Raw genomic sequence first — 24,362 nt, 5'->3', positions numbered from 1 at the left:
GTCATAGAGATTTGCTGGGTAAACACAGAGGCCATCACAGAACCTAGAAATCATGTTGGACTTAACAGCTCCAAAAACACTTCGAGTAAGATCCCAGGAGACATTCACGTGGTTTAAGGGATTTGCCTGCGGTCATATGGCGCTATTTACAAGCAGAATTTATTGAAAATTTTACCATGTGGCAAACGAGCACTGTGGAAGCTCTGCAAGCATTCTCCCGGGAGGAGCAAGCACTCCACCACAGGACACTATTATCTCCATCTCCGTGTGAAAAAGCAAGTGAGGCAGACAGGTCAAAGTTGCTCTGTAAGAAGCAGAGCACAGACTCCTGTTCTGGCCAGTCTGTTGTTGTGGTTGCTCTGATGAACATCACCAAATCAACTTGGGGGAGGAAAGGGCTTATCTGGCTTACAGGTTACAGCCCATCCTGAAGGGACGCCAAGGAAGAATGCTGCTTATTGGCCTGCTCCTGACTTGCTCAACTAGCTTTTTTGTACAGCCCAAGCCCAACTGTGCGAGGATGGCACCACCCACAGTGGGCTGAGCCCTCCTACGTCAATTAGCAATCAAGAAAATGTCGCACAGATTGCCCACAGGACATCTAATGGAGCCAATTCCTCAACTGGGATTCTTTTTTCCCAGGTATGTCATGCTGTTAATCAAGATTAGCCATCACATACCAAGAGTCTGTCTCCAAATCTCACGTTTAACCACTTGTATTAGTTACTTTTTTATGACTGTGAAAAAAGACCAGGACAAAGACAACTCATAAAAGAAAGTGTTTCATTGAGCTTACAGTTCCAGAGGTTTAGAGCCCATGACGGCAAAGTGAAGGAAGGAGCGGCTGAGAGCTCACATCTTGAGCCGAAAGTAGAAGGCAGAGAGCACAAATCTTCTGAAACCTCAAAGTCCACCCCTAGTGACACACTTCCTCCAATAAGGCCACAGCTCCTAGTCCTTCCCAGAAGTTCTACCAACTGGGGACCAAGCATTCAAACGTGTCTATGGGGGTCATTCTCATTCAGACCACCACTCCATCAAGTATAGTTGACGGTAAGTTTCGGCAAAATTAAGATAATTCATTGAAGCCTTTCACTCAAAGCCAAATACATAGCAAACCCTTCTTAAATGCTGGCTAATGCTATTCTTGGTCTGATTCTATTTGTTGTATTTCAGAAATGAAGGAAATCTTTAAAAAGAAAGACTAGGTTTGTATATAGAGTGTCGAATCAAATTCCCAAAGCTGCATATGCAAATAGCTCTGTCTTTGAATATAGCGAAATCCTAAGAACACTGAAACAAGACTAATGTGTAAAAGTTACATTTTAAGGGAGCCCAGAGCACAGAACACATATGCTATGACTCCACGCCTCACTGTGGCACCAACACCAAACAATACATCTCCCACATTTGTATATTTGACTTTAGACTTCAGCTCACTTAAATGAGCATCTAACAAAGGATAAAGACTAGACAATTTCATCACAAGAATTAGCCAATCAAAAGTCACTGGTAGCAACATTTTCGTGTGTGTGTGTGTGTGTGTGTGTGTGTGTGTGTGTGTGTGTGTGTGGTTTGTTTGGGGGAGTGTTTTTGTTTGTTGGTGCTGCAGGCCGCAGGAATATATCATAAGAACTCAGCTGGTTATGGCAAAGTCACTACCTGGAGGAATCAGGGAATTCCTCCAGAGGAAGCCAAATCCCAAGGAGTTTTTGGTGTTACTTAGCTTGTTATATATCAGCTGTCTTCTGTTATGAAAATCATGTGTGCCTTCATAGTTTTCCCAATTGACTTTTCCCTAAGAAGGGCTAACAGGGTGGGCTGATCACTCTCTGGACATACACATTCCAGGTATTTGGAGAACAGCCTCAGGAAAGGCTTTCTCTGGAATCAGATATCTCCCTTAGCAACTCTCAAGGACTAGCAGTAATAACAGTCCACATGCAAGTCTCCTGATTTAAGCTAAATTCCACAAAGAGACACCGCCTAGGTCAGGTGGATGTTAAGTAATAGCTTTACACAATTTAGCTCAGACCCTCCTTTCTTACAGCCTTACTAACTTTATAGTTATATATATAACTTTTATATACTAACTGCTAACTCCTTACCTAACCACTTCTAGGAATATTTAGATAACCTTCTGCACTGACAGCTATGCTCAGCCAGAACCCCAGTTCAAGCCTCCCTGTAATTATCATCATTAGCAGCATCCGGCCAGGTCCATCACCGGATGGAGGAAAGTACCTTATCAGAGATACCTCTGTACTCTCTAAGAACAGACTTAATCCAGGCTACCTGTTTGAGAAGGCCTGGCGGATGTGCCAATTAAGCCTTACTTCCTCCTTTCCCAAACCTTACCTCCAGTTCCAGATCTCCCTTTAACTATCACCAGAGGCATCTAGCTATACACAGGTTGCCTAGCAACTGAGCACACTTTCCCCCACCCTGCAGAAAAATGGCAGATAGTTTGGACAGATAGGAGCCACAGGAAAAAAGAAGACAGTTTTATTTTCTCCCATTGACCTAGCAACTTATAGATTCTTAACATTTTTCTACCAATCACGTTTAAGATTATAGCTGAGCACATAAGAGCCCTCTTCTTAGATATTACCTGAATTCAGCCTTTAGTTAATTCATTTCCCCATTGGTCACTTCCCTTTGGGGTTGCAAATGATAATTAATGGTTATTGGCTCCCTATGTGATTCTTTTTTGTTTGTTTGTTTGTTTGTTTGTTTGTTTTTTCGAGACAGGGTTTCTCTGTATAGCTTTGCGCCTTTCCTGGAACTCACTTGGTAGCCCAGGCTGGCCTTGAACTCACAGAGATCCGCCTGGCTCTGCCTCCCGAGTGCTGGGATTAAAGGCGTGCGCCACCACCGCCCGGCCTCCCTATGTGATTCTTATCACCCCTCCGTTTGACCCTAGAAGCCTGGCTTTATATACCAGGACTTCCAGGGCACGGAGGGACGGAGAAGAGAAAAGAGAATGGAAGAACTAGACGGGTAAGAACTTGAGAGGAACAAACTGAGATGGGGAAGAATTAGATTGAAGGGCTAGAGGAGAGTACCAGAGGAATGAGATGGAAGATGAGGAAGAGCCAGATGAGGAAGTACTAGCTGGGGAAGAAAAAGTTGAGGAAGAATGAGATGAGGAGAGAGAAGGAGATGGGAGAAAAGATGATATGGGAAGGAACAAGATGGATGAGAACCTAGAAGGGGCAGAACTAGATGAAGGAATTATGATAGAACCTAGAGGGGACCGCAGACAAGTGTAGAGAGAAATCAGGCTAAAAATGAGCTAAATATGAGCAGAATATAAGCTTGTAACTGACACAGAATAATAAAGTATATGGACTAAGGAGTTTTGTGTACATAGATTCATTTCTTCTCATCAAAGATTAATTATCAGCTGGTTGTAGATTCTTCCTGGACCCTGGGAGGGGACTGTCGAGGGGCTGGACCCCCATAGTCCCCGATATGTTGGATTGGTTTGAGTTTTTTGTTTTGTTTTTTGTTTGTGTGTTTGTTTTTCTTGAGACAAGGTCTTACTATGTAGTCTTGGCTGGCCTGGAACTCAGTATGTAGACCAGAATGGCCTATAATTCAGAGCTCCACCTGTCTCTGCCTCTCCTGTACTGTGATTAAAGGTGTGCACCACCACACCCAGCCCATTTTAATGTGAACATTATCACTGAAATAGGTGAGAGCAACTACGCACCTAAGTGCTTACTCAGACACTACCACACTGAGATAGCTCCACTTCCACTAATGAATGCTGGCTGGCAGGTAACCGCACCACGTGACAGTCCAAAGCACAAGCTCAATTTAAACAGGGAAATACATGGACAGATGAGTTTGCATACATAAACTCATGGTTTGAAATAACAGTGGAATGTTCAGGAAGAAACAACTGCCCAAAGCACAATGATTTAGAGCAGTGGTTCTCAACCTGTTGGTCAAGACCCCTTTGGGAATGAATGACCCTTTCACAGGGGTTGCCTAAGAGGATCAGAAAACAAATTTTTTTTAAACATTACGGTTCATAACAGTAGCAACGTTACAGTTATGAAGTAGCAATAAAAATAATTTTATGTTGGGGATCACCATAACACGAAGAACTATATTAAAGGACTGTTGCATTAGGAAGGTTGGAAAAACGGATCTAGAGGAAGCATCTACTTTTGCAGTTCCTACAGCTACCTCAGGGCTTAAACTACAACTTGACATTGTATTCCATACAAAGAGAATGCGTGTACATGGCATGGAGGGAAAAAACTGAGAGGTAGTCTGTCTCTAACGTCCCTTCTCCAAGACACAGAGGACTTCTCAGTGTGAAGGGGCCATCTTCATCTGTGTAGCAGGGCACATGCTCATCCCCTGGATGCCAGGAGGAAGTGCATCAAACAGGAAGAGCTCCTCTCTCCCCAAAGCTACTGAATAATTACCCTGCACATTTGGGTCTCTTGAGTTTCTGTGTCTTACTTACTATTAAAGGGCTGTGCACATAAGCAGCTAATAAATGTCTGCTGAATTACCATGTTTAATACAGTATCTGATATAAAATAAGGTCAAAAAAAGTTAGGATCAGGAGCAGCTGACCAAAGCACAAAGTGAAAAAATAAGAGAATTTACATCTTTAATAATCACTTTTTTTATTCGTGTGTGTGTGTGTGTGTGTGTGAGTGTGTGTGTGTGTGTTTGTGTACACCAGAAGTGTTCACAGAGGCCAAAAAATGACATCAGGTGTCCTCCTCCATCACTCTCCACTGCTTCTCTGAGACAGTCTCTCCTTGAACCCAAAGCTCAAGTCTCAGTCTAGAAGCCAGTAAACAACAGCTGCCCAGCTCAGTCCTGGAATTCTAGGTGTTTGTGTGGAATGCTCAGCTTGTACTGTGGGTGCTGGGATTCAAACTCCAGTCCTTGTGATGTGGAGCAAGCACTCTTAACCATGGAATCCCTCTCCAGTTCTGAGAATTTACCTCTTTGTCACTAATTAAGACTCAAAAACAGATAGATAGGAAACAGAATAAAACAATAAATTTTCAAATAACTTTATTTCTACATTAACATAGTATGTGAATTCAGCTGCCAACCCATTTAAGGTTGGTAAATAATTAGTTCATTTACCCCTTATTGGAAGTTTTTCTTTTAATTAAGGAAATAATTGGTGTATAGGTTGTACAAGGGTGAACTTTAGTCAAATCCAAAGCTCAAATCAACAAAATTCTAAGATTTTATTAAATACACTGTTTTTCATTTGGGTACACTTTTTAAAAATTCAAAACACATGCAAAAGCTCACAAGCTTCCTTCACTGTAGCTGAACCTGATCGAGATGGAAAATGAGTCTGTTACGTGAATGCATTATAAGTTTTACATGAACGCTGCAGCTGACAGCTATCATTTATCACGGCCAAGCTCTTAATCTGCTCCACATCACAACCTTTAAAAGCACACAGCAGCGCTCGCTGTACTTCCCACCGGGGTAAAAGGCATTTTAAACATACAATTACCCAAAGCAGTAACACTTACTAATCTTCTCTAAAAACAGCTAGCATTTTTCCTGGCCAGATTTGTTGATAGGCTTCTTGATAACCTGATACTGACTAACCTTCTGGATCATTCTGGGCAGGAAATCCTGAGTAAATAGTTCTGCGTTATCAGAGATAACAAACAGCATCAAGAATTAGAAGAGGAACCTGGAAGGAAATGCTTACATCCAACTTGTAAAGGATAGATTGTTGAATGCCTTTGGGTGAAGTTAATTTTGGTTCGCTCATGTTCTAGGGTTTGGCTTGGTATTTTGTGTTTGTTTGTCTGGCACTGGGGTGGACCTAAAGTCTCCAGCATGCAAAACATGTGTTCTACTACTCACAACACCAACCCTCGAATTCTTAGAACGGTCCTGCTCTATAAAATGGTCCTGGGTAGTTTCCATAGGGATGCACCTCGTGTGGTGATGGATGAAAACAGCATCCCCCTACCCTATCCCGCCTCCAGCCAGCCAGATTAGCTGAACTAACCCTGGTGATCAATGGAGTGACAAATATCAGCCAGATGGCCTTCACATCCTCAGACTCTTCTGATTTGGGGAAAAGTGGGGTGCTATTGTTTTTCAATTGTTGTTTGTTTGTTTGTTTCATTTTGGAGTTTAGTGGGTTTTGTTTGTTGTTGTTGTTTGAGACAGAGTCTCACCATATAACCCTGGCTGGCTTATGCAGACAGGCTGGCCTCTAAAGCTGGTCTGCCTCTGTCTCCCAAATGCTGGGATTAAAGGCATGTGCTACTATGCTCACTTCTCAGATTCTCTGTAAATAGATGTTATAAAATAATACATAGCCTCATACAAGAATTTAATTTCATAAATGTTTAAGCCAGTACACACTATTTTAACATATACAGTCTTAATGGAACTTTTTAATCTGTTAGAAGTAAAAGACTAGACCAGGCGGTGGTGGCACATGCCCTTAATCCCAGCACTCAGGAGGCAGAGGCAGGCGGATCTCTGTGAGTTCAAGGCCAGCCTGGACTACAGAGTGAGTTCCAGGACAGCCAGGGCTACACAGAGAAACCCTGTCTCCAAAAACAAACAAACAAACAAACAAATAAATAAAAAAATAGATAAGTAAGTAAGTAAAAAACTAACTAGATGAAAGCCCAGAATAGGCCTAAATCTAAACCACTCTTTGAGAGTTAGCTTTCTCCTAGCTACTTCTATGGACTGAGCTTGGATCCCGGAGCCCAAGTAAAAGCTGGCTGCAAAGGTCTAGAGAGATGGTTCAGTGCTTCAGAGTACATAATGCTCTTACGGAGGAATCTGAGCCCACTCGGGTCTATGTTGGGCAGCTCACAACTACCTGTAACTCCAGCTCCAGGGGATCTGACACCTTTAAAGGACTACTCTGGCACCTGCACTCATGTGTACACACCCCAAAACAGACACACACATATACACATACTTTTTTAAATAATAGAAATAAGTCCTTTTAAAAAGAGAGGAGGAGGAGGAAGATGAGGAGGAAGATGAGGAGGAGGAGGAGGAGGAGGAGGAGGAGGAGGAGGAGGAGGAGGAGAAAAAGCTCAACACAATAGTTCCAGCATCTCATCCCAGAGCATCACTACTGAAAATAATGAGAGCAGGAGACAGGACACTCCTCAACTCAGGGATCAGCTAGCCTGGCACCCACTGCAGTCAACGTGAAAAACCCTCTCTCAGACAAGGTGGAAGAGGATTGGCACCCAAGGTTAGTTATCCTCTGAAACACACACACACCATATCATACATCCCACATACATACACACATGTGAAAGAAATGCTTACAACAGACTAAAAAAGAGAGAAAAGAAAAAGGACAAAGCAAATAAATAGGTTATCTCTAGATAAGAGGATGATAGGTGACTACATTCTATTACATTTGTTATTACATTTGCTATGTTAACTTTTTCTAACAATAGGCATACATTATTTTCTTTAACTAAAATGGAGTTATAAATTATATTCAAATAAAAGCATAGGATAAATTATTTTCCTCTCAATGAAAATCAGTGATCTTATTTACTCACTGGAAGCCATGGTCTTTCATCACCTACGTACGAGGCAGTTTCCTCATAGCACCAAGGCTAAGAAAAAGACGTCTCATTTGATCCAATTATACCACTTATTAAGTACTATTTAATGAGAGAGTCACACCTCTGAGTTATGAGACGCTGTAACAGTCCTGTAGAACTCCAAACAAGTAATCTAATGGAATTACACTTGGTTCTAAACTGTTTGTCAGGAGATTAATCATCTGCCTCTGAAGAAAAATTAAGTGTTCCTCCAGTGTGTTCAACATCCTCTATTCATTTTAATCAGTAGAGGGTACAAAATTTTAGTCGGCAAAACTGTAGCACAAAGATTTCATTTATATTAGTTCTCTAATACACATACAACATGATATCTAAAAGGCCGAAGTTTTTGTCATTAGTAAGTAAGAATTAGAATAGCCTTCACATATTTTAGCATCTGTTAAAGAATAAAGAAAGGTCTTTTGGGAGCTGAAAGGTGGCTCGGTGGTTGTGAGTGTTTACTGTTCTCTATAGGACCCAGTTTCAGTTCCCAGCACCCGTATCTGGCAGCTCACAGCCACCTGTAACTCCAGCTCTTGGAAGACCTGAGACTTCTGGCCTCAGTGGGCACCCAAATATCCATGAATGCATGCACACACAGAGACACAAACAGATACACAACCAACTAAAAATAAAAATCTTAAGCACTGAGAGCAATGGCCTGGAGGCAGAAGGATGCTTAGCAAATTCAGAAACATCTAAGGCACCAGTGTGTTGGAGCAAGATGAGGCAGCTGGAAGGTGAAACAGAAGAAGCATGGTCCAGGTCACCTTAGGACTGACAGGGATTCTGCTGTCAGACATGTACATTTCTGAGACAATATCACAAGTACTATAGAGTATTGGGGACAGAGACAACATGTTTAGCTGACATTTTTTAAAGATTACCACAACTTCTATGGTGAATGCACCATTTTTAAAAAAGAGAGGAAGGAAGATGAGGCCTCTGTTATGAGGTTACTACAGTAACACAGAAGAGGGACTAGGCCCGTAACTCAGTGGGCAGGGTGGTTACCTAGCATGCATGAAGCCCTGGGTTTGGGCCCCAGCAACTTAGAAAAACTGGACATGGTGGTATATCCCTGTAATCCCAGCACGCAAGAGGAGCAGGATGAACATCAATTTAAGGTTCTCTTCAGTGACATAGTAGTTGGAGTTAGAGGCCAGTCTTGACTACATGAGACCCCAAGGAAGGAAGGAAGGAAGGGAGAATGGGAGAGAGGGAGGGAAGGAGGGAGGGAGAGAGGGAGGGAGGGAGGGAAGGAGGGAAGGAGGGATGAAGGAAGATTAGGTTTGTTATACAGGCATGAAGAATATAGGGGTATATATAGAATTATAGGGATAGAGATAGTGAAGAGTTAGACTTTAGATATATATTTTCATTTATGCTTTTATATTTTCCTATATTGTATGGAGGTTCTGTTGGCAATTAAAAAAATTATATGGGGCTGGAGAGATGACTCAGCGATTAAGAGCACTGGCTGCTCTTCCAAAGGTTCTGAGTTCAATTCCCAGCAACCACATGGTGGCTCAAAACCATCTGTAATGAGATCTGGTGCGCTCTTCTGGCCTGCAGGCATACATGCAGACAGAACACTGTGTACATAATAAATAAAAAAATCTTTTAAAAAAAATTATGTACACTGGATGGGTGCGGTGGTGCAGTACTTTAATACCAAAACTAAGGCAGAGAGGGTTTGAAATTCAAGGCCAGCCTGGTCTGCATAATAAGTTTGAGGCCAGCCAGGGCTATACAATAAGACCTTAATTCATTAACTACACACACACACACATTCTGAGCTAGCAAGATGATTCAGCAAAGTAAAAGGTTAAAATGTTTGCCATGCAAATCTGGGGACCTGAGTTTGATCCCTAAAGTAGAGAACTGAAAGTTCTTTTCTGACTTCCACATAAGCACCATGGTAATCACTACCCTCACCCCCGACAGTAATAAGAATAGTAATAAAAAAAAGTTTTAATCCTATACACTTAGGGCATAAATGTTTTGATACATGTATACATTGTGAACTGGTCATTTCAATCAATCTAATATTCCATCACCTCATAGTTACCAGTGGCAAAGGCAGGTTCAGAACAGCTGAGATCTACAAGGCTCTAGTACACAATACAGTATTTTTTTTTAAGCCTAAATTCATTCTGTGTGTAAGTGTATGGGTGATGTGTGTGTGGTATGTGCACATGTGTATATGTGTACAAACCAGTGTGTGTGTGTGTGTGTGTGTGTGTGTGTGTGTGTATGTGTGTGTGTGTGTGTATGTATGTGTACACACCAGCACACACGGAGGCCTGAGGAGGATGTTGGGCTTTCTGCCTTCTTCCCTTGAGTCAAGGGCTCAATGTAGAATGTAGAACTAGGCTGGCCTATCACCATCCCCCACAGTGCTGGAGTTACAGGGGTGTATAACAACCGGCTTTTTACACTGGTGATACAGTTTTGAACTCAAGACCTCACGCTTTGGGTAGCAAGTACTCTAGCCCACTGAGTCATCTCCCAGGTCCACAACACATTGTTATTAACTACAGTCGCCATCTACACATCAGTTCTCCACCTAATCAAGGATTACAAGCTTGCAGTTGCAAGTTGAGCAAACAAATCTATTTTGTCTAACATTGTTGGTAGACTAGATATAGTGGGCTGGTAGAAAAGAGGAAGACAGAATCTACAAGCTATGGTTCAGATAATGGGAAGAAAGCAGAAACAACACTAAAATGTAGACAACTAAGCAGTGATTCGTCTGTTTTTAAAATAATGCAGTGACATGTGAGCCTCCTAAATCCTTAAAGCATGATTTGGTTCTGTTCATGTCTGTAAGGAAAGACTACATGGCAAGAGAATGCCAAGACTGGAGTATACAGCTTCATCTACAGAATGTCATCTGGAGCCACCCTTGACCATGCACAACAAATGTTGGAGCTTGTATGCTTAGCTGTATTCAAGAGTCACGATGAACACATACACAGCTCCACTTCTACCAGCAATATCTGCAAGTCCCATCTACTTTCGACTTGCTATTAAGCCCCACTAGCCCTCTAAGCCCTAGGTATCCTGCACTGCTTTAAAACCCTATCAACTAGTTGGGCATGATGGTACACACCTGTAATCCCAGCGCTGGACTGGCAGCAGCAAAGGATTACAAATTCAGGACCAAGATGAGCTACACACCACGACTGCATGTGCACACACACATAACACACACACACACACACACACACACACACACACACACACACACACAGCTAGATAAAGAAGGAAATGGGCAAATGTATGATGGACTGTGGTAGATAAATGTTAAAGCTAGCATGAGACTGACAAAATAATTTGGTGAAATTAAGTTAACTTATACTCTTTATTCATGTTGCATTTGAAATTTTCCACAGTAAGATGCTTTAAAAAATAAAGAAAATGGACCTGGCATGGTGGTGAACACTCCTCCACTGCTGGTAGGAGTGCAAACTTGTACAGCCACTATGGAAATCAATATGGCAGTTCCTTAGAAAACTGAGATGATCTACCTCAAGATCCAGGTATGGAGCTTGGGCATATGCCCAAAAAATGCTCCATCCTACCACAACTATGCTCAACTATGTCCATTGCAGCTTTATTCATAATAGCCAGAAACTGGAAACAACCTAGATGTCCCTCAACCAAAGAATTGATAAACAAAGTATGGTACATTTACACAATGAAGTATTACTCAGCTGTTAAAAAATGACATAAAGAAATTTGCAGGCAAATGGATGCATAAAAAAAAAATCATCCTGAGTGGGGTAACCCAGACTCTGAAAGACAAATATGGTATGTACTCACTTATAAGTAGATATTAGCTGTTAAGTAAATGATAATCAAGCTACTATCCTCAGACTCAGAGCCAAGAGGAGGGTTCTAGCGAGATCGTATGGATCTCTCTGCTAAGAGGAAATAATTTTGTGTGTGGACTTGTGAGGAGGTGGGGATAGGAGGAGGAAGAGTCAGATCTGGGTGATTTAGAGGGTGCTGTGAAAATCTATTTCAGAGGGAACTTCCTAGAATCTACGAGAGTGATCCTAGTGAGGACTCCTAGTAATGGAGGACGCAGAGTCTGAACTGGCTATCTCCTACAGCTAGGCAAAACTTTCAGTGGTGGGACTGGGTTGCACTCATTTGAGTTGTTGGCCAGGGTCCTTTGGAGATTACTAAACAACCCAAGTCAATGCTAGGACAGAGGGTCACTCTCCAAATACGGACAGTGGGGCTCCATTGCCAAGGACATCCACATAACTCATTGTGGTGGTACTGTGTTCCCCAAAATATTGTGCACCCTAATAAACTTTTCTGGGGTCAGAGGCAGAACAGCCACTAGATACAAAGGCTAGAAAATGGTGGCACTCACACCTTTAATCCTAGCATTCCAGAGGTAGAAATCCCTCTGGATCTCTGTGAGTTCAAGGCCACATTGGAAACAGCCAGGCATGGTGACACATGCCTTTAATCCCAAAAAGTGAGCCTTTAATCCCAGGGAGTGATGGCAAAAACAAAAAGATATATAAGGCGTGAAAACCAGAAACTAGCACCATTTGGCTGGTTAAGCTTTCAGGCTTCTAGCAGCAGTTCAGCTGAGATTCATTTGGATAAGGACTCAGAGGCTTCCAGTTTGAGGAAACAGGACCAGCTGAGGAACTGTTGAGGCGAGGTAGCTGTGGCTTGTTCTGCTTCTCTGATCTTCCAGCATTCACCACAATATCTGGCCTCAGGTTTGATTTTATTAATAAGACTCTCACCGGGCAGTGGTGTCGCACGCCTGTAATCCCAGCACTCGGGAGGCAGAGGCAGGCGGATCTCTGAGTTCGAAGCCAGCCTGGTCTACAGAGCTAGTCCAGGACAGGCTCCAAAGCTACAGAGAAACCCTGTCTCGAAAAACCAAAAAATAATAATAAAAAAATAAGACTCTCTAAGATTCCTGCTACAGCTCACTGAACATAGAGAGGTCAAGCTGGTACATGCAATAGAGCCTTCACCCCTATGTTTTAGTCTTTTTGGTGCGGGGAGGTACTCTGCAGACTATGAAAAAAGAAACCTGGACACCAATCCAGACACAAACCCTTTGACCTATAATCTGCCCTGCCTCCAAGATGTGCTGGAGGAATAGTGGCGCAGAACTCGGGGGAGTGGCCAACCAATGTCTGACTTAACTTGAGGCCCACTCCATGAAGAGGGAGCCAATGCTTGACAATACCTGGATGGCCAGTAACCAGAGACTGGATAGCCCAATGACCTAGGGCAGAATCAAACACAACTGGCACAAAAGAAAAATCAATAAAATGATTCCTAGTGATATTCCGCTATACTCATAGATTGGTGCCTTTCTAGTCATCATTAGAGACGCTTTCTCCAGCAGCAGATGGGAATGATGCAGAGACCCACAGCCAGGATTGCTCAGAGTCTAAATTGGAAGTCTCCATCAGATCCCTCCCCACAAAGTTGGGGTATCTAGAGGAAGAAGGGACACAAAGATTGTAGGAGTCAGAGGGGTTGGAGGACACCAGGAGAACACCGCCCACTGAATCAACTAAGCAGGGAGTATATATGGGCTCATGGAGACTGAAGAGGCAAGCACGGGGCCTGCATGGGCCTGCACCAGGTCCTCTGCATATATGCTGTGACTGTTAGCTTGGTGTTTTTGTGGGACTCCTAACAGTGAGAGCAGGTGTGTCTCTGACTCTTGCCTGCTCCTAGAATTTTTTTCCTCCCGTTGGGTTGACTTGTCCAGCCTTTTCTTACTGTACCTTTTTTGTCTTGGAGGTTGTTATCTGTTTTTTGAGGGGAGAGAGGGGGAGAGTGGATCAGGAAGAGGGAAGATGCAGGGAGCTGGGAGCGGATGTATTTGAATGAGAGAAGCATCTATTTCCAAATAAAAAATAGGGGAGAAAAAGACAAAAAAGAAATAAAAAAGAAAAGAAAGAAAATGGGCCTGGCATGGTGGTGCACACCTTTAATCTCAGCACTTGGGAGGCAGCGATAAGTAGATCTCCAAGAGTTCAAGGCCCGTCTGGTCTAGATAGCAAGTTCCAAACAGCTGGAGCTATACAGAGAAACCCCACCTCAAAGAAAGGGTTAAAAAAAAAGCAAGGGCCGGGCGGTGGTGGCGGCGCACGTCTTTAATCCCAGCACTCGGGAGGCAGAGCCAGGCGGATCTCTGTGAGTTCGAGGCCAGCCTGGGCTACCAAGTGAGTTCCAGGAAAGGCACAAAGCTACACAGAGAAACTCTGTCTCGAAAAACCAAAAAAAAAAAAAAAAAAAAGCAAAAGAAAGAAAATGGGCAAAAGGATGGCTCAGCAGGCAGAGGTGCTGTCCACCAAGCCTGACAACATAAATCTTATCTGAGGAACCCACATGGTAGGAGAGAATCACTCCCACAAGGTGTCCTCTGATGTCTACATTCATACTGTGACATGTGTGTGTACTCCACCATACACACACAAATGCACTCACACACACAAAAGCAAATATATAAATATGGACTTTAAAAGACTAAAATGGGTAAAGTAAGTAACTAAAAATGGTAATATTTCAATACTCATTGTTTAAGTAAATATATAATCATGTATCACTCCTCTGTTTGAAAGAAGATTTTGTTAATGGCATGCAACAAAAGCAAAATGAGGCACTTAAGAGATTATAAATTTTATTCAGAATCATTCATTTTAAATGTGATGCTCATTATCATAATTTCATGGTTCAAACTGATTTTATAAGATGATTATGCCATATATTAAAATTTAAAATACTTTTATTTTGAATAGCAAAACATCTCTCATCTGATATACTCAGTTTGATATGTTTAGGGGAAGGAAGTTTCAACAATTTAAAAAAGATTGGAACTTTGTCTATCGTATACTGTAGCCCTTCCATATCAGCCACTTGAATTTTGCTTTTGTGTGTTGTTGTCGTTGTTGTTGTTATATTGGCTAGTTGGTGAGTTGGTTAGCTGAGATGAAGTCTTCAGTAGCTCAGGCTAGCCAGGATCTCTCAAACAACCTAGGATGACCTTGAACTTCTGATCCTTATGCCTCTCTCCTCTGAGTCCTGGGACACTCCATCCCCATGATGTCACACTGGGGATATAACCTAGAACTTCATACATGCCGAGCAGGTGCTCTAGCAACTGGGCCACAGCCCCGCCCATCAGCTTTGTTTGTCTGTTGTGACTTGGTTGGCTTTTTGCAGCGCTGCAGAATCCAGCCACGCCTTGCATATCCTAGGCAAGGATTCTCCCACTAAGCCACAACGCCAGCCATAGCTCTGCAGTAAACATAACTGATGTAGACCACAGTGTGACATTTCTGCTCTGTGCCAAGAGCAAGCACCCAATGCAGTTAAAGAAGACCATGATACTTTCCTTACAAAAGATAGAGCTTTGGTGTAGAACCCTAATTAGCAAACCTTAAAAAAAATAAAAACTCAAATTAAGAAGTAGATTACAAGCTGGACGGTGGTGGCACACACCTTTAACCCCAGCACTTGGAAGGCAGAGGCAGGAGGATCTCAGTGAGTTCAAGGCCAGCCTGGTCTACAAAGTGAGTTCCAGGACAGCCAGGACTGTTACACAGCAAAACCCTGTCTCAAACCCTCCCCCACCCCACCCCACAAAAGAAGAAGTGGATTACAAAGGTATTTGGTACAAGAAGCCTAAAATGTCCTCACATGACAGCTCACCATTCGTTCAAGGGCTTTTTCCATAAGACATACAAGAGAAACCTGGGCCTTCAAGAAGTTGCAATACCAACGTTTACATATATTTGATGTATAAATTCCTAGAAGACCCCTTGGGCCAGGCACTGTAGGGAGCACTGTGAGACAGATGCTCCTGCCCTGCTAGATTATGATCTTAGGGAAGAAGGCAGGCAGCAGCAAAACGGTAAGTCACAGCACTGTGAAAAGGTAACCAAGGGCAGGAGAAGAGGTGACACCAGGAAAGGGTTCCAGTTTTATGGGAGGATGGGCAAGAAAAGGCTCACTAGCAGAATATACAGCTGAGCCAAGGCTTAAAGGAGCAGAGCAGGCCTCAGTCGCAAACGAGAACTCCAGGCAGGGGGAAAAAGCAAGACAAAAACCATGGTGAGAACTTGTCTCATGTGAATGAGGTACAAACTCATTTGAAAATAATTGACTGAGGTGGAATTGCAGTTGAGTGGCCAAAAATGGGTCAGATCATAGCAAGCCTTTTAGGTAACTATAAAGACAGACTCTCCTTTTTAGGGGTGAGGGAAAAGGCCATTATAGGATTTCAGACAAAAGAAAGAAGAAATACAACTCACATTAAAAAAAAAAAAAAAAAAAAAAAAGACTCTGGTTGTTGCGCTAACAGTATATAAGCACAAAGGACAAAAGACATTAACTAGAAAGATAACCAGACATCACCTATAATCTGGTACTTGAGAGACTAAGGCAGGAAAATTGCCAAGAGTTCAAGGCCAGTCTAGGGTATGGAGCAAGACTTTGTCTCAAAACACAAGAAAGGTGAAAGCAATGGTTGGCTGAGAGTTTAGTTCAGTGGTAGGGTACTTGCCTACCACTGGAGATGTCCTGGAAAAGGAAGGGAAAGGGAGGAGGAGGAGGAAGGAGAGAAGAGAGCAAGTAATGGTCTTAAATGTCATTCATTCTAGCTATATAGCCCTTTACAAAGTGACTGCTACTTGACTCATTTCAAAAGCAAACTAATTCTCCCATTTCTATACATTAAATTTGAAGACTATTGGGATAAACTATTATTTTGTGAGTGTGTGTGTGTGTGTGTGTGTGTGTGTGTGTACCTGCATGGATTTATGTGCACCACATGAGTGTAACTGTCTGTGGAGACCAGAAGAGGGAATCAGATCTAGTGGAACTAGAGTTCTAGGCAGTTGTGAGCCACCCGATGTGGATGCATGTGTGTGCACATGTGTGCATATGTGTGGGAGATATGTAGCTAGTCAAGTGACTGTGTGCACATGTGCATGCAGGTGTGTGTGCCTACATGTGCACACATGTGAAGCCCAGAGGTTCATGCTGGGCGTCATCCTTGATCATTCTCTGCCTTATTTTCTGAAGCAGGGTCTCACCCCAGAGCTTACCAACTTGGCATTTAGATCACAGCAGCTTTTATGTGGGTGCTGGAGACCTCAATTCAGGTCTTCATGCTTGTGCAGCAGGCACTTTACAGACTAAGTCAGCCAGTCAAAACACTTTAAAGAAGTCTTCCTCCCACTAAACACTCTTCCCTCCCTCCCAACCTTTTGGACTCCAATACCGATCAATAAATCTTACATTCTTGGCTCCTCATAAGATGTTCTCCTATTTCCACAACCTAATAAAAACTAGCTTCCCATCCTTGGTGGCCGACATCAGAGATGAATCAACTTTCTGAACTTCAAAATCTACATCATAAGTGGATCTAGCCCCTGTTCCTACCAACAAGCATTCAAAAACTTCAGAAGCCAAGATCACAAGTCTACCTCTTCTCCACCTCTCCTCCCCCATTAGTTATCAACTGTATCAATATCCAGGTAGGTGATGCACCCAACACACCATTCTTGTTCCCTAACAGCCTAAGCCCTATCAGCCTAATAGGGCTGATATGTTCCATATCAACCTAACCCATCAGTACCCTAAAAGCTTAAATTCTAATATACATGCCTCCTTATAATGAATGAGGTTGTATCTCAATAATCCCTTGTAAACTGAAATATCTTACTTTAAAAGCCTTCAATCCAGAGATGGCTCAGTGGTTAAGAGCACTGGCTGCTCTTCTAGAGGATCTAGTTTTAATTCCCAGCTCCCACATGGTGGCTTACAACTATAACTCCAGTTCCAGAGAATCTAATGCTTTCTTCTGACCTCCTTGGGCACTACATACACAGAGGGTAAAGCCACACATACAGGCAAAACACCCATACACATAAAATAAAAACAAAAATTTTTTAAAGCCTCTCATCTAGGCCAGAGATGACTCTATGGCTAAATGTACAGTGTGTTCTTTCAGAGTACCTGAGCTTGGTCCCCAGCACCCATGTCAGGTAATTCTCATTCCTCCATGGCACACCCACCTGTACTTACACACAAAAGTGCATGCACATCCATACAAGACAAAAGTTCCATTTATTTAAATGCTTCAAGACTCAAAACATAAAGTCTGTCCTCTACTTCCACTCACTAACTAATTATGTCCTAACAGTATATACTAGAAACTGAAGCTTTGGTTACATAACCAATATATTCAATGATTGTCAAACAGTCAAATTTAAAGTAAATCTTGAAGGCAAGTGGGCCAAAGAAAGAGGCTTTTCTTTTTCTGTTTTTGGAGACAGAGTCTCTCTTATTATGTTGTCCTGGCCTTCCTGGAACTCGCTATCCAGGATGGCCTTGAACTCACAAAGATCTGCCTGCCCCTGCCTCCCAAGTGCTAGGATTCAAGAGAGAAAATAGTATACAACAGGGATAAAACTATAGTTATAACACTCACAATTATAACATTTAATCAACATGTTTATCAGCTCAATAAGTAATTATGCATATGACTAAATAGAGACTGGAAGACATATTGTTGAACACTAAAAGGAACTAAAATACTCAGTTTACTTGGTTGGATGGAATGATTCACCGGTCTCCAGGAAAGTGAAAAGGTAAGTCATTTAAAAGATAATAAATATTTAATCCCAGGATTTAGGAAACACAGGTGGATCTCTGTGAGTTTGAGGCCAGCCTGATCGACCTATTAAGACTTTATCTTAAAAAAGTAAATAAATAACAGACTATATACTTTGGATTCTCACCTTACTTTGTTCTAAATATATGCTTTCCCATCATAACAATGAGGAATTGTGCAGCTTTTTTTTCTTTATTTCTATAAGAGACGGTAGGGTCTCACTATGCTGTGTGGGGATGCACCAAAATCCTGGGCTCAGTCAAATCCTCTTGCCTAACCCTCCTGAGTACACATCACAGCTTCTAGAACTGTACAGACTTTGAAGTCAAAGATGTGACAATCTTTTTCTTTTCTTCTTTCTTAATTTTTTTTTTTTGAAAGGGTTTCTTTGTGTAGCTTTGACTGTCCTGAAACTCACTCTGTAGACCAGGCTGACTTTGAACTCACAGAGATCCACCTGCCTCTACCTCCTGAATGCTAGGATTAAAAGCATTCGTACCACCACCTGGCTAAGGTGAGACAATCTTAAGACAGTCCTTGACTTAAAATGGTTTGACTGATGTTTCTGTCCAGCTTCACAATGGTGTGAGAGCAATATACATTCAGTAGAAACTGCATCTCAAAATTAGGTTTTGATCATTTTCTCAGCTAGCAACATATGGAATGAGGGGCTGGGCTTTTGGGGAAGCATCAGCAATCAGCAACCTCCAATCAGCCACTGGATCACAAGTCTACATAGTCTACTGTATATTGTTGCTAGACCATGATGATCAGTAAACTAGGTATACTAAACAGATTTGTGTGTGTGTGTGTGTGTGTGTGTGTGTGTGTGTGTGTGTGTGTATGCAGTGTGCCCATGTACATGTGCTGGTAGAGGCCAGAGAGAACCTCAACTGTCATCCCTTGGGTGCTCTGTATATTTTGTTTGAAACAGGCTTTTCACTGGCCTGGAACTGGCCAAGCAGGCTAGGCAGGTTGGCTGTCCACCAAGACTCAAGGATCCACTTGTCTTCACCTTCCCTTCACTAGGATTATGACCACAAGCCACCATACCCAGATTTGTTTTCAAACACAGTTTCCAGAGATCAAACAGAAGTCCTCCAGACTGCAACATGCACTCTACCAACAGAGCACCTCTCCAACACTATTAAAAAAAAACGTTTTTCCTGGATTTTTACTCTTACTTTTGTTTTTGGCACATGTGTGTGTTGTAAAAATGTATGCATGAGTGTTGGCACGTCTGTAGGTACATATGTGGGTATGGATATATGCACATTGTATGGGGACCTGAAGTTAACACAGAGTGGCCACTTCAATCCATTTTATTTACTGAGGCAGTGTTTCTCACTGAACCTATGGCTGGTCAATTCCAGCAAGTCTGGATAAGTAGCTTGCCCCAGGGATCTTCTGTCTCAGCAGATGTTTCGATTACAATTTACATGGGTGCTAGGGAATCCAAACTTTGGTTCTCCGAGCAAGCATTTTATCCCCTGAACCAGACAGGTTCTCATTATGTAGCACTAGCTGGCCTGGAACTTACTTTGTAGACCAGGTTGGCCTCAAACTCAGAGAAGCCACCTGTCTTTGCCACCCAATTACACATCATGTCCATTCTTCTTAAATGCATTGTTGATTACAATATTATCAACTTACAATAAGATTGTTGGGCTATAACCTCTTCATAAGTTAAGGGGTCTGTATGATCAAAGTACTCAGATGCCTAGACAGACAGCTCAGCAGTTAAGAGTACGCACTGCTCTTCTAGAGGACTCAAGTTTGGCTCCCAGCACTCACATCAGGTGGCTCACAACTGCCTGCAACTCCAGATTCAAGGGATCTGATGCCTCGGGCTTTCACAGGCACCTGGGATCATGTAACACACAAAGATGATGATAATTAATAATAATAATAATAATAATCTTTTTTTAAAGGTGGTCTAGGTGCTGATTTCAATCCTCAGCAAAACTTAAACCAGAAAGGACAGCACTTGCCTTTATTTCATCACTGTATAGACTGAAGCAGGACAATTAGAAGTTCAAAGTCATCCTCATCCATACAAATAAACAAATAATAAAACAAACATGCACGCTCAGGGTGAATGGATGAAAATATAAATTAGCAAAATGATAAAAATCAAAAATGCCATTGTATTACTTTCAGTGTGACTTGGCACAGATTAAAAGACCACACAATAAAATATTTTTAATCTAGTGTTTGAAAAATAGATGGGATCTACATTGTTGAAAAAGTTTGTGTTAAATAATACAAATAAGGGAAGCTGACAAATATTACTTGTCCTATTAGCAATTCTTATTTCCCATGATGAAAATGATACACACAAGCTCAATTTATTGCTATTTATAAATCATAGATTTAGAGTATACTTCTAAAGCTATGCTGTATTTTATCATATGAAATAGCTCCAGATACTACTCCTAGTAAGGATTGCAATGGATTTACACCCCTAATATTAATTCAACTAACAGTTTATGGACAAAGTCAAAAGGTATCTATCACAAGGCTTAGAATATAAGAATAATTACCTTGGAAATCATTTTACACTAGAAAAGGGTGAACTGTTCTACTAGTAAGTAGCACTAATCAATCACCATATGAAAAAAAATATTATAACTCTACAGGTATTTTTTTACCTTGAAGTAACAATTTATTTACTTTGGGGTTATCGGGCCTCAATTAGAGCCATCAAGCAATTAAAACTCACCAAATAGTAACATGATAAAATAAATGTTTAAATATTTTAATTTACAAAAAAAACTAAGCAAGATATTGACAAGAAATGGTAACTATTGACAAGATTAACTTGATAAATAAATAAGGCAGATGTTTTGGCTATCATTTATTGCCAAAGCAAGTCAAAGGCTTTGAAAACTGCATTCTTGTCCAGCTGTCTCTATATCGTACCTTTATATGTAACTAGAAAGTTCATAATTATTACACTTCAAAATTTAGATGAGTCATGGTTGGTGCTTTCTTTGCAGAAATTGGATGTCAATCAAAATTGCAACCACGCACTTGCTTGCTAGTCAAAAGTGTTTGTGAACAGAATTACTTGTCATTGAAGCATAAAATACATAATCATAAAATGTCATGTGTTTTTAATTTAGTTGGCTCCCAATTGCTAACATGGTTCAGTAAATCTGCTGTATGCCCGTCTCTCCTTGAACATTCCAAAATTACAGAATACTTAAAATTGCATCCTTCATTTTCAGATAGGAAGCCCATCTGCCTGTGGTCTTTAGTGGCACAGTTACTAGGATTTACCCCCTCAGGGCCAATGTCTTTTAAGGTTTATTAGAAGGTAAAAAGAACCTTTGAATGAGGTCCTAGAGAGCGCCATCTTTTGCATTTTTTGCATCTAGACCCTGAAAATGAACCACAACAGAAAAAAAAAAAATCCATCTCAAATCTTGTCTACCCAGACACCAGCACTGGCATATTAACTGAAAGCAAAGGTAGGGAACGTCATTCAAGGAACTCACTTAAAAAGTTTGCACTGAATGAGTCAATGACTGCATAATGGAGAGGATGACTTCACTGAATCCAAAACCTCCCAACAAGGACTCAAAGCACCATCCATGGCTGAAACCAATTCGGAGTAAGTGCTACAAATCGGCAGGTGCCTGCAAACCTCCACCTAGCTGCTGGACATTCAGAAGCCTCGCATACAAACTCTTCAGAGACCGAGACCTGAGTCAGAAAACAAGTTCTGCTCACCCAATAGCCTTTGCATTAAAGTGAACATAACCTGCATCTGAATCCCGGGGAAGGAGGACAGTTGGGTCCAGGCTGGAGGGCACCAGAACCCCTTCCGGCTGCCCGGGACCAGAGACCCGGTCAAGAAGAGGGACAAGTGCAACCTGAGGCAGGTAAGCCATTGGATCCGGCTGCCAAGCCCCTCCACAGCCAGCCGGTCCTGACGCTGCATTCCTGGGAACCACGCAAGGCCAGGTCCCCCTGGAGCCGGGCGCCCCGACAGGCCAGCAGAACCGGCAGCAGGTCAAGTGCCCTGCCCGCCTCCCGCGCCGCCCCGGCCCTGCCGCCACATGCTCCGCCGCCGGCCTGCAGCCCAGCCCAAGTCCTCCGGCTTCCGCCGCCCTCGCCCCCGTGGCCGCGGCTGCAGGCGGTCCCGAAGTGGCGGCTGCCCACCCAGCGGCTGCCGGTGGACGGCCAGCCACGCCGCATGGCTTACCTCACTTATGCCACAAGCGCAGCTCGCACGGCTGCCTGACGTGGCCCACGCACCGCCTCCGCCGCCCAGGGGCGGAGTCTGCCGAAGACAGCCAATGAAAGGTCGACTTCAAGAGCTCGTCCCGCCTCCTCGGCTGGGGCGCCCGCCCCGCTCGTGCGCCTGCGCGTCCAGGCTTAGGCAGCGCACTGCAGCTGCATGGTCCACTGTGAGCGGGAGCTGGGGTCGGTAGTCGCAGTGGTGCAGACTGAAATTCTCGCTCCGGCTGACGCTGTGGGGAGCGAGATCAAAAGATCCTGTCTGGAGATGCCACTGCACAGAGCCAGGGGGGCCTGTTGGCAGCCTGCCCCAGGGCAGCTTTGGGAGATGCAGGACAGCTTCTTAGTATTTGGAGATTTTGTAAAGCGGGAGGGTGGGGTGAGGGCCGGGGTACTGATAATGCCAAGGGTTCAGAAATTTTAAAGCAGAATCAGCTTGCTTCCTGTAGCTACTGCTCAGGGCCTTCACTTCACCATTCTGTGCTGGTGGTCCTTCTACTTGCATAGTCATCGGGACCCAGGAATTTCTGCTGATTTGATCTAGGAAGAATTTTACTAAGCGTGTTATTGTTATCTAACACTTACTATAGTCAAGTATTTTCTTTACAAAATGGGGAGACTTCCCACAGAAGTCTGTGACACCTGGCACAAACGCAGCAGACACAAAAACAAACTGCCTTAAATAATAAAGTCGTTAAAGGGGATAGAAGTCTGTTACCTGGCTGTTTCTGAAACCCCGTGCACTTTTAGAAGCATTGGGAAGCTTTAAAAAAAAAAAAAAAAAAAAAAGCCCGGGTGCCATCTCTAGAGGTTCTAATTCAATAGTTCTATCATAGGAACTTAGCAAGCAGTTTTCTAAATTAAATTTGCAAGGTCATTATTATATGTTGATAGCAAATTCTTGGTTTCCTATACGGCACCTAAGAAAAGTAATTATAGTCCACAGACCACCTCTAGATCTCCCAATAACTTACAATGCTTCCTTGCATTCTGTAAGAATTTGCCTAAACTAAGTTTGAACCTGCTTCTGTATTCAGTCTCTTTTATCCTCAGAGAAATTCTGTGAGGTTTGCAATTGCCTTTTTGGTTTTATTAGTTTGATGATATTCCCATCAGTTTTCCAAATACACAAGTACAAATTTTAGGAACCTTTTAATTTTTTCTTCTTCTATTACTGTCTTTCTGTTGTTTTGAGACAGGGTCTCACTTTGTAGCTCTGGCTGTCCTGGAACTCTCTATGTAAACCAGGCTGGCCTTGAACTCACAGATATCTGCCTGCCTCTTCCTCCCAAGTGCTGGAATTTAAGGCATGTGCCATTACATTCAGTTTATTACTGTGTTTCTTGAAGCTTGTTGGTCCTAATTGAACATGTCAATATGTCCACAGCACTATTTTAAGGATTTCAATTTATTTAATTTGCAAGACAAATTGAATAGCAGAGTTATTACATTTTACAAATAAAGAAACCTAGGCACAAAATGTGAAACAATTTGATCAAGGCTATGTACCTAGCTGATAGCAAAGCCAAAATTCGAACCCCAACACCCTGCTCTCAATAAATAAATAGTATGCTTCTACAGAGTGGGTAGTTTAGGTCCTTGTGGGGAAATACTGACTCTTAAAGAATGGTGGGGAGTCTACTTTTAACATATTCTTAGCCCATTTTTTTACTTCTATAAGAAAATGCCGCAGGGCAGTGGTGGCACCTGCCTTTAATCCCAACACTCAGGAGGCAGAGCCAGGTGGATCTCTGTGAGTTCGAGGCCAGCCTGGTCTACAGAGGTAGATCCAGGACAGGCACCAAAACTACACAGAGAAACCCTGTCTCAAG

At 42.5% G+C, this 24,362-nt stretch overlaps 1 protein-coding gene and 1 pseudogene across 1 annotated transcript in view; both read right to left on the bottom strand.

Moving 5' to 3' along the window:
* The window catches only part of Focad (focadhesin), a 293,097-nt gene extending 270,539 nt beyond the window's left edge, over positions 1–22,558 (bottom strand). The window contains exon 1 of the mRNA XM_059254513.1: positions 22,496–22,558. The gene's annotated coding sequence lies outside the window, so the exon portion shown is untranslated. The remainder of the gene's footprint in view (positions 1–22,495) is intronic.
* Positions 22,559–22,603: 45 nt separating this feature from the next.
* The window catches only part of LOC131904802 (LYR motif-containing protein 4-like), a 53,240-nt pseudogene continuing 51,481 nt past the window's right edge, over positions 22,604–24,362 (bottom strand).

This window comes from Peromyscus eremicus, chromosome 2 (assembly GCF_949786415.1).
Source record: "Peromyscus eremicus chromosome 2, PerEre_H2_v1, whole genome shotgun sequence".
Lineage (NCBI taxonomy): Eukaryota > Metazoa > Chordata > Mammalia > Rodentia > Cricetidae > Peromyscus > Peromyscus eremicus.
This window is presented reverse-complemented; position numbering and strand designations above follow the sequence as displayed.